Genomic DNA, 9,966 nt, shown 5'->3' with positions numbered 1-9,966 from the left:
TAAGGGCTGTCTTCTTATGAACCCTGACAGAGCCAGGAACAGCTCCCACATTTGCTGACTGCCTCTTCCCCATCACCAGGATGGACAAAGGGGCACAAGGACATCCCTCTGTCATCAGCCATCACCATCAGGATGTAAGCAAGGACGTATGTGTGTGTCCAAATATACCCATGTATATGACAGATCTGTGCACGTACATCAGCATCCGAATCAACCAATATTTGAATAAAGTCTTTTATGTTTCCTTTAGATTTAACTTGCCTCCTTCACTTCAGATCAAAATCTGCAAGTTCTGAGTGTCCTCAGGGTTTTCTCCTCTACTTTGAATTTAATAAAATCTTTTCCTGGGGCAAAGAAAATGAAAACTATGTTACATGGTCCCAGCAGAAGAAAACGTCTCTCTGCCAGACAGTTCTTAAGCATGGACTTAATTCCAGGCATGCTTAACTCCAACTGATATCCACAGAGCTGAAAAATACATCAATAAGACTGAACAATTCACTTAAGGGCTGTCCTGAACAGGGACTGACTTAAGCATGTGCTTAAATATTTTCTTGAATCTAAGCCTGTATTAGTGGAAAAGTCATTGTTCTGTACCAGATTTTTATATGTCTGTGACTTTAGGACAGTTTTAGTATTCTCCATAGATCGCTTTTTTGGATGTATTCCTCCACTCATCATTAATATTTGGCGTCAACTGTCTTTCTTTCTCATCCATTCCCAGAGACAAGGAAAAATTTTCCCCTCTTTCCACAGATGCATTTATGCTCCCCATGGAAATTCTTCTCTGTGATATATGAACTATTTTCAGAGAAGTTTAACAAAGCCTAAATCACAAAGGGGAAGAAAACCTCCTCGGCTTGAGTTCATAAGGGGAAAAGTTGGGATTGTAGTGACCTGTGGTGTGAATTTTTTCTCGAGTTTAATTGTTATTTCCATCCAAATCCCCTATATCCTCAGCCATAAATAAGGCTTCTGAAAAAAAGTCCTTAATTTTTGTCACTGTATCTGCCTTCCCTAAAATTAGGAGGGAATATTTAGGACCTGTCAAGATAACAGAGTGTCCTTTCTGGTGGCCGAATGAAAGAAAGAATATAACTCTGGGAGAAAGCAACATGCTTTTCTTCAACGTAGGATTTCCTCCACAGAGACATCATCACAGACTGTCAGAAGCTGGGCAACTCTCCAAAGGTTAGAGACGGGGCCAAAACTTATAATTTCTGCTTTACAGAGGGCCATTTCTGTCTCTGAGATTTTAAATACTGTCTCACCGCAGCTGTGAAATTCAGAGCTTGCAGATTGCAGCGAACACAAGATGTTAGCTCGCTAGCCTGGAATATTTCATATCTGGGGCTGTGGAGACTATTTCTAGTAAATTAATTGGAAATGAGTTTTAAAGCCTGGACATCGGGACGTACACGGCCATATCCTGCATGATGACTTGCGAGTGCCATGGGAAAGCTCAGCCCCACTGCCCTCCTCATGGACCTCCCCGTGGAGTGCCCACACCAAACCGCCTCCATCCTGCTTCCCAAATAACCTCCCCGTGCCCTCTCCCTGAGTGTGGTCCTCCCCACCAAGGCCGTACCTCCGTGTCGGAGGAGCTGAGTCACCTAATTGTCATTGGACTGTTGGGACACTAGAGCCTTTGTGCAAGGGGCTGTGCAGGAAGACGTGTGGTCTTGGTAGGTCTCATGTGACGTTTCTGTGGTGCAGAAGGTCACCTCCTGACGTGCTCTCTTGGGGCCCTGCTCCTCTGCCTGCCACAGTGCTGAAGTTGGATGAAGAGGAGCCAGGCTGCTCTTGGGCCACCCAGGAGAGCCAAGCATATGGACCCAACTTATTTGATCACTGGCACCAGGGCAAGCACATGTTGTAGAATCACAGAATCGTTTGAGTTGGGTGATTCCCTTAAAGGCCATCTAGTCAGCTCTCCTGCAGTGAACAGAGACACATATATCACTGTCAGGTGCTCCAAGTCCTGTCCAGCCTGACCTTGAATGACTCCAGAAACAAACATCTATCATATATTTGGGCAACTTTAGTCTTCCCTTCGATACTGAAAGGCCACTATCAGGTCTCCCCAGAGCCCTCTCCAGGTTGAACAGCCCAAGTGCCCTAAGAGCAGATGGCATTGTCAGAAGGTACAACCCTTGCTGTACAAATTTTATAACACCAGAGAGCTTCGTACAGGTCTCTATGCAACTGTGACCTCCCTTTTGCACCCCAGTGCGTTTTAATCAATGTGATGCTATATTAGGACTGGGAAAGGTCTGTGCAGCCCAGCCCAGCTCTCCACAGCCATTCTTTGGCCCAAAAATGAGCTGCTGGTCTTACCCTCGCTGAAGCAATGTGAGCTGGGATTTATGGGATGACAAATGTCGCTCTAAGCACTGCACTCACACGCAAATACACGCACGGAAATCCCCAGTTCATTGGATTAAAGATCCTTCCCAACCTTAGGAAATCAGCGGGGATGGATTTTTTTTCCCTTAGATATCGTTACTGGGAGAGATTCTGGGAGGCAAATGCAGAACCTTGGCACCAATCCAACAAAGTAAGTGTGGGGATAAGTTTTCTTTCAGGGATTTCAACCCAATCGTGTAGTTTCTTAATGATCCAAAATCTTCCAGGAGCTGCCTTTTAGCCCCAGCTCCCTTTCAATATTTGTCAAGTGTGTCAAAGTTGGTACTTCGCGTTTCCTCTGTACCTTAATGCTCTCAAGGAGTAACTTTGGTTTTATATGCTTGAAAGCTATCTTTTCCCTGTTGATTTATTTTATTAGTAGTAGGAAGGAAAGATGATCGTTTTTAAAGCAAGCAGCAAAAATCTATGAATGTGAGAGTGGAAGCTCTTTTGGAGACTCAATACTCACGTCCTATCATGGAAATCCTGATGAATAATTGGAAAAGAGCATGGAGATGCTGTTAGTCATCATTATAGCTGGACAGACAAACAGGTTTTGGTGCAGAAGTGATTCTTTAAGACCAAATGAGTGGAGATTTTTCTTTCTGGACCGTGACACATTGGGAAATTGGAGGAAAGGCCAAACACGACTTCAGCTCTGAGCCATCAGGGTGGAGGGTGGCTAGTCCCATCTTGATTATAGAATTGAGAGAAGTGTTTGAATTAAAACTAATATTTTTTTCCTCTGTCAGCAGCTTTAGTTCAAGTTTTATTGGGTTTTTTTTTGTTGTTTTTGTTTTTTTTTCCCCCAACAATGGGAATCACATATGGATGTGAAAGGAGTCAACCCATGGGACATCACAGTCTGGCTCATGTCTCACTCTGGCCATGAGCTCTCTATTCAGACATAAACCTTATTTCACAGAGATATTTCCAAATGTTTTACCACATGATTGCTTTTCACACTTCAAATGATATTATTTTCTTTATTTTATCTAAACTTCAGATACACTGTGGTCCAGCTCTATTTTGCACACATCTGACCTACTGTTTCCTACTGATGCTCAAGGCGTAAGTATCTCTATAATAAACCACCAAAAAAACTGTTTAATCACGTGTTTCAGGAGACCTATCATCCTGCAAAGTAGTGAAGAGCACCTAGGTGTCTGTTTTAATCTTTTTAACTTCTCCTGCTGCTGTTGGCTCCCGGTGTCATCTGACTTAATTTGGTTTGCCAGAATTTTACTATAGGATAACTTAGAGTAGGATCAGAGTCACCAGGATGGGTTTTTTTTTGTTTGGTTGGTTTTTTTTTTGGTTGGTTGGTTGGTTGTTTTTGTTTGTTTGTTTGTCTGTTTTCCCTTTTAAGATAGGGGATAATAACAATAATAATAGAGGATTTTTTTTTCCATGAAAGCATATGCAATTTCCTCTATAGCTATCCAAAACAAATAATCAGGAGATTTTCCCATGTTTACAGTGGAGCTTTCTACTGACCTTCCCTGCAAAGCACTTTAGGACAAATCAATGAAAAATAGTCCATAAGAAGTGGACTATTCTTTTTACCACAATTGTTATTGTTACTTGGAGTTTATGTAGAGTCTGATCTGAAACCAGACACAACAATTAAAGGCTCCTCTCTACCCTTTTCATAACAAAGCAATGGTATTTAACAGTAGGTACAGTTAAATTGGAATAAATCTGGTTTGTATACAGAGACATTTCATGGCTGTTAATAATCATTGCGTCCACATTGTTTAGACCAAATCAAATATAAGCTGCAGCAACATATAAAAACTTCTCTCGTTGGCATAACTGGGACATCAGCATGACTGACACAGACTTCCAACCTTTTGAATGACAAAATATATCAGTGGAAAACTGTACACCTCAGTTCAATTTGCAGCAAAGTACGTGATGGACAAAATGCAAAGGTAACACTTTTAGATGTTCAAAAGAAAAGAGATTTACTGGGGCCACCATCTGATGAGCCCATAGCAAGTCTTTGCAAATTTCTGATTTTGGGGTGGCCCTGTGTGGATCCAGGTGTCGGACTCAATGATTCTTATGGATCCATTCCAACTTGGGTCACTCTGTGATTCCTAATTCATATCACTTGTGGTCCACTTGGGACTCCCTGGACTAAGTCCTCTGAATAAGGAAAATCACGTCTTACCTCCTCTACAACATGACCCAACCATGAATGACTTGTAAGACAAGTAAGAGAAGCTTTCTAGACAAACTTAGATAAAACCCCCTTCAGGCAAAAGGGATTTAGGCATCTGCCAAGCAAACTGATAGCTGGTCAAAATGAAGCAGTCTGCTCCAGATGGGTTTCACCTCTCCTGATCCTCTAATGCACAGAGCTCATCTCAGCTGGGCATCCAGCTCCTCCACGTATAAACAAATGGTGATTCCTCCCACCCTACATCTTGAGCTTACAGTGGTTAGAAGGTGTTCTCTGAGGGGTTTTTTCTCTTCTGGAAAATCACTGTGACAGTCTTAGATCAGGTGCTGAGTGGCCTGATGGCTTGTGCTGGCTGAGATGAAATCCGTGCTATGTAACCTGTTTAGAGTTCAGTGAACGAAGATAGATATCTGAAGAGATCTCTGCAAAGTAAAATCCCAATCTCTATGCTGTAATGTTGGAGGATGCTGTTGCCATGGCAGGATCTGGCTGATCATTGAGCCCATGTTCCTACATAGAAGTCCAGCAGTATCTCACCCACGGAGCTCCAAGTGAGGCAGGGACAGAACAGAGAAGGTTTTCTTTTCCAGTGGTGGGAAAATGCTATGATGGAAATGAAAAATGCTGAAATCTGGTGTGGCTTCAAACATCCTTAAACAGCCTTGAGTGGTTCTGCAAGGACCAGCCCTAGAAGAGTGGAGCACATAACCTCATACATTCTACACAACTTCCTCTATCACTGATGCTGAAGGCAATGCTGCACGGCTTAAATGCACAGAACAAGACACAACAAGGAAGAACAAGGATAACAAAATCTAACTTCTCACTACTCTGTGTGTAGTGGAGTTTTTTTTTAGGGAGGCAGACGTCATCAGCTGCCTACTCAGCTTCCCACCCATTAGGTTTCTGCCGTGCTGATGGATGGCTGTAGAGCAGCTGGGACAAGTGGAAGGACAGCCCTATTTTGCAGGAGATGAAGAGCTCCTTACGTACTGCGAGATCACAAATCCATCACATGGAGTCTAATAAGAGGGCCGAGCCAGCACAAATACAACTGTTTAACAGTTTATTTTAACCGTCCAATGAGAATGAAGCAACTTGAAAGGATCTGTGTTGCCAACAGTCCTTTTTTTGTTTTGTTTCACTTTTTTTTTCTTCCCTTCCTTGCACGGTATTTGTTAGAAATCAGGATTTTCCTTAACTAAATGTCTTGTGGTCTCTTTAGCTTTGTTTCCTAACAGGGTTGTCTTTATGTTAGTTTTCTTTGGCTTCCCAATAGAAGAGTAACAGATTTCTTTTGAAGTTTTTATTGATGAATGAGCTCCTATAAATAACTCTCTGTGGCAGCAGCTTGATCTCAGAGTTTACTCTGGAATAATAGTAGCAATGGGAATGGAGGAAATTTATGGCAGCATGACATGAAATAGTTTAATGGGCTTCATACTGTTTAACTTAATCTTTACAGATGTAAAAACAGGAATACAATTATCTTAACAACTATTATTACATATTGCTTTCGTAATGAAAACAGCAACTTAGTAAGCAGTTGAAGATAGGTAAGAAGAACTGAGGTCTCCACCACACTGTGGCTTTCACCTGTAGAGCTGAGGGAGCTCCTGGTTGGTTGCAAGGATGGATCTGCACATGAGACTTTATGCTGAGTCAAAACAAAACACAGAAGCTGAGTTAGGGCATTTCAGATCACGGTGTGGATGGTTCAGGTTGGCTGAAGACAGAGGTGAATCCTTCTTCTGGGGGAAAAGGTTTGTTATATTCTATACCCTGTTATTTCACCACCAGTTATTTCCTCCCACCTTAGGAGCAACAGGTATTCTCTGGGGAAAGATGGAAAGGAAGGATGGAAATTTGATGGAGCTGTAGGTGTCCCCTTTTGTTGCAGGGGAGTTGGACCTAATGGCCTTTAAAAATCCCTTCCAACACAAACCATTGTATGGCTCTGTGAAATAATGCTCCAGTCTGACCCCTCAAGGAAAGAGAATTTAACTCCTTACCATCTGAAGTCAGCTCATCTCCCCTGTTTGTTCATTTTTCTAAGTCAATGTCACGTAACTCAAAGATGGCTCAAAATTGCCTCTTTGCCCCAGGTAAACTCAGGAAGGGGATGTTGGAAGAAAGGAAAGAAAAAGCTTAAAAAGTCTTCTGTCTGATGGACTGAAAGCTGTACTTCCCAATTAGTCTGCCTTGTCTCCTACTTCAGATTCCACACACCTCTATCAAATCACAGCAGCGTAAATCAGGTCATCAGACAGCTCCAGATGCTCTGTTGTGCTATCACAGGATTGCAAATGAAAGCTCACATAAACTACTATGCTTCTGGCCCCTTGCACCATGCTCAGTTGACCACCCAGCAAAGCTCAGCACCCACTACAAGCAGGTTAGCATCAAACCCAACCAGGATGCAACCTGAGTAGGTGTCCCCATTCATTGCAGGGGAGTTGGACCAGAAGACCTTTAAAGGTCCCTTCCAACTCAAATGATTCTACGATTCTACTGTACGGATTACTGGACCCGGTTCAAGCACACAGTTTCCTTTGCAGAGGACTGGGAGGGCTCATAGCCAGCTGTGGCTCCACTGACATGTTGGTGCTCTGCGAAGAGTAAATAGTGAATCACTGTGAATTCCCTGTGTAATTTTAATAACAAAAGCTGACTGCTGTTAGCATTGTTTCCTCCTTGGGGGAGCATCGCTGGAAGTAAAATTACAATGAAAATTATTAGCATTGTGTTTTATAAACCATTTTTTAGCAGGAAATTTGCATTAGTCATAACGTTTTCCAATCCACGGAAATTACCCATGCAAGAAACAACTTGCAAATTCTTACTCGATTTCCAAAAATGTGGGAAAGTTTATTTATTTCTCCATGCATTCCTGATTTGCAATGTGCTCTCTAAAAATGTCGCTAAGATTTAAGCTAACCAAGCTCATGCTAAATTTAGCAACTATATTTTAAATAAACATTCTTTACGCTTTACCGAACTGGCTTTTGAAGTTGGCTTAAAACAAATTGAGTTCACATGAATGTTAACTATGTTGTACTTCGAACATCTGAATAAGTAATAAGGTATTATTCAGTGTAATCTGAAATTGGGGTTTTATGAGGTCTAATTCATCCAATTTGGGAAAGATTCCTGGAAGGGATACCAAATCAGATCAGTATTTATTTTTGGAAGAGTCAGTTCTCTTCTCCTTGACCACACAAAACTTTCTTCTGATGTCTTATGAGACACTGTGAAATCAGCTGTGATTTAGCACGCATCGCATTTGAGGAATCCGACCCGTTTTAAAGCACTTAATGATTTGTCTGGATAAAGCACTAAAAATATACTGCAGGGAGCAATTATGCAATGTCCAGACTGATGGATTGCATAACCTCATAGACCTTTTCCATCTGTAACTTCTCTCATTCTGTGATCTTGTCTTCGTAGTATTTCACTGAAAATCAAATACGCAATCTGTTTAGTGTCCAAAATCCCATCTCCTAGGAGATCTGGACTTGGGGGTGTGTGGAGCTGCGTACCAACATAGCACACCCCCTTGTTTCTGGGGTCAATAGATCGTCACAATGGACTTAAGAGCAATTAGCAGGAGGGCTGTGGGGTTTTTTTTTGTGTGTTAAAAGGGGTTCTCGCTCCTTGGGAAAGGATGAAAGAAGGGATTGGGAAAAAAATATATGTAGAAACGGTTACAAGGTCCCTTTGGGTTACGGCACCTTGAAATCAGCCACTGGCAGCCATGTGCTTTGAGTGATGAGTCCCCAGAGTGGTTTCTGTATGCGTATACATGCTATATTTATTTTATATGTATATACATACGTATATATGCAACGGGACCAACTTAAGAAAGCGCATACACAGTGAATTTACAGACCGGATGCCCAGCTTATGAGAAGTGAGCTTCCTAATGTGTCTTAATTGACTGCTAAGCAGGATTGTCAGCTCCCATTGTAAGAAACCCACGTTCAGAGGCTGTGAGCCGCGTGCTCCAATGAGTTAAAAAGGGCGACACGAAACCTCGCTCAGTTGGGAGAGGTCAGTCCTCCCCAGCGGAATGGAAAGGCACATCCATCGCCCACACAAGGAGCGTGCTGTTTGTGCTGCATCATGGGCTATTTTCTCCTTTTTCTTCACGGTGTTTCAGCCTTGTGTTTGTAGCCAAACCCGAGAGGCTGGGAAAACAGGAGGGGAAGATCCCAGGGATGAGTTAAATGCTGGGTGGCAGCTCTGTGTTTGGCAGCTGGATTTTTGGTTTTTTTGGGGCCTTTTTTCTTTTTTTGGTTATGGAACAGGTGTGAAACCGTTGACACTGAAAACATTGACTATTTGCAGCTTGTCAAGTCCTCTGTGTCTGCATAATGCATCACGGATGTGCAGAGCAACCGGGGATGCTCACTCCACAAAAATCTCAGGTACTGCTGTAGTGACGCACACACCCTTCCATCTCAGCACCAAAGCATGGTTGTTTTTATCATACCATTGCTTCTGCTCTTCTATATATAAACACATGACGTACTGAAGCCTTATGTGGTTACTCATTCTGCCTGCTGGCAACATGAGCCTTTTCCTTGGTGTCTATCCCCTCCATGTCACCCCCGTGGCCTGACCCCAACTGATTCCAAGTTGCCACTAAGAACAATTTAAGTGGTGCTGAGGTCGTTTGAGTTTGAATTCTATTCATTTTGCTCTTCTGATTGATAGGAAACAAAACCAGGCCTTAGCTGCTGCAGCTGGGCTTGGCCTTACACCACTCCAACAAAACAGACGTAAAACTAAATGTCACCAAGAGCAAAGCTCCGCAGAAAATAAACTCCTGTTGCAAAGATGAAATCTCCAGAAAGAGCAACCTGTGGGAAAATAAATAAATAAATAAAGCAAACAAGTCAAGCTGCAGTCTGATTCGAGTTTTATTCTTTCAGATTTTACTTTCTTTTGTACTGAAGGGCATCAAGGTGGAGGTGGTTGGATGGTCGCAGTGGCTGCTGATGGTTCTCTGTGTGCTCCCGGCTCATAAAGTGGTTTGAGTTGGAAGGGACCCCTAAAGGCCAGCTGGTCCAACCCCCCCTGCAATGAACAGAGACACCTACAGCTCCATCAGGCACTCAGAGCCACGTCCAACCTGACCTTGTCTGTCTCCAAGGATGGGGCACGCACCATGCAGCATCTCTGCTGTGGGAACAGGCTCTGGGGCTTGAAGGACACAGTCCTCACAGGCAGGATTCACTTTCCTACCTTGCAAGTGTGACCAAGTCCTGCAACCCAATGGGGTGAAGGGATGGCCAGAGGTCTTGCTCAACCCAAGAACCAACCCAGCTCTCCTCCTGCCCCTGCTGCTGCCCGTGGTGATCCTACCACCC

This window comes from Cyrtonyx montezumae, unplaced genomic scaffold, assembly GCF_038088225.1.
Source record: "Cyrtonyx montezumae isolate F1298 unplaced genomic scaffold, pur_monq_1.0 scaffold_17, whole genome shotgun sequence".
NCBI classification, from domain to species: Eukaryota; Metazoa; Chordata; class Aves; order Galliformes; family Odontophoridae; genus Cyrtonyx; species Cyrtonyx montezumae.
Note: the sequence above shows the minus strand (reverse complement) of the source record.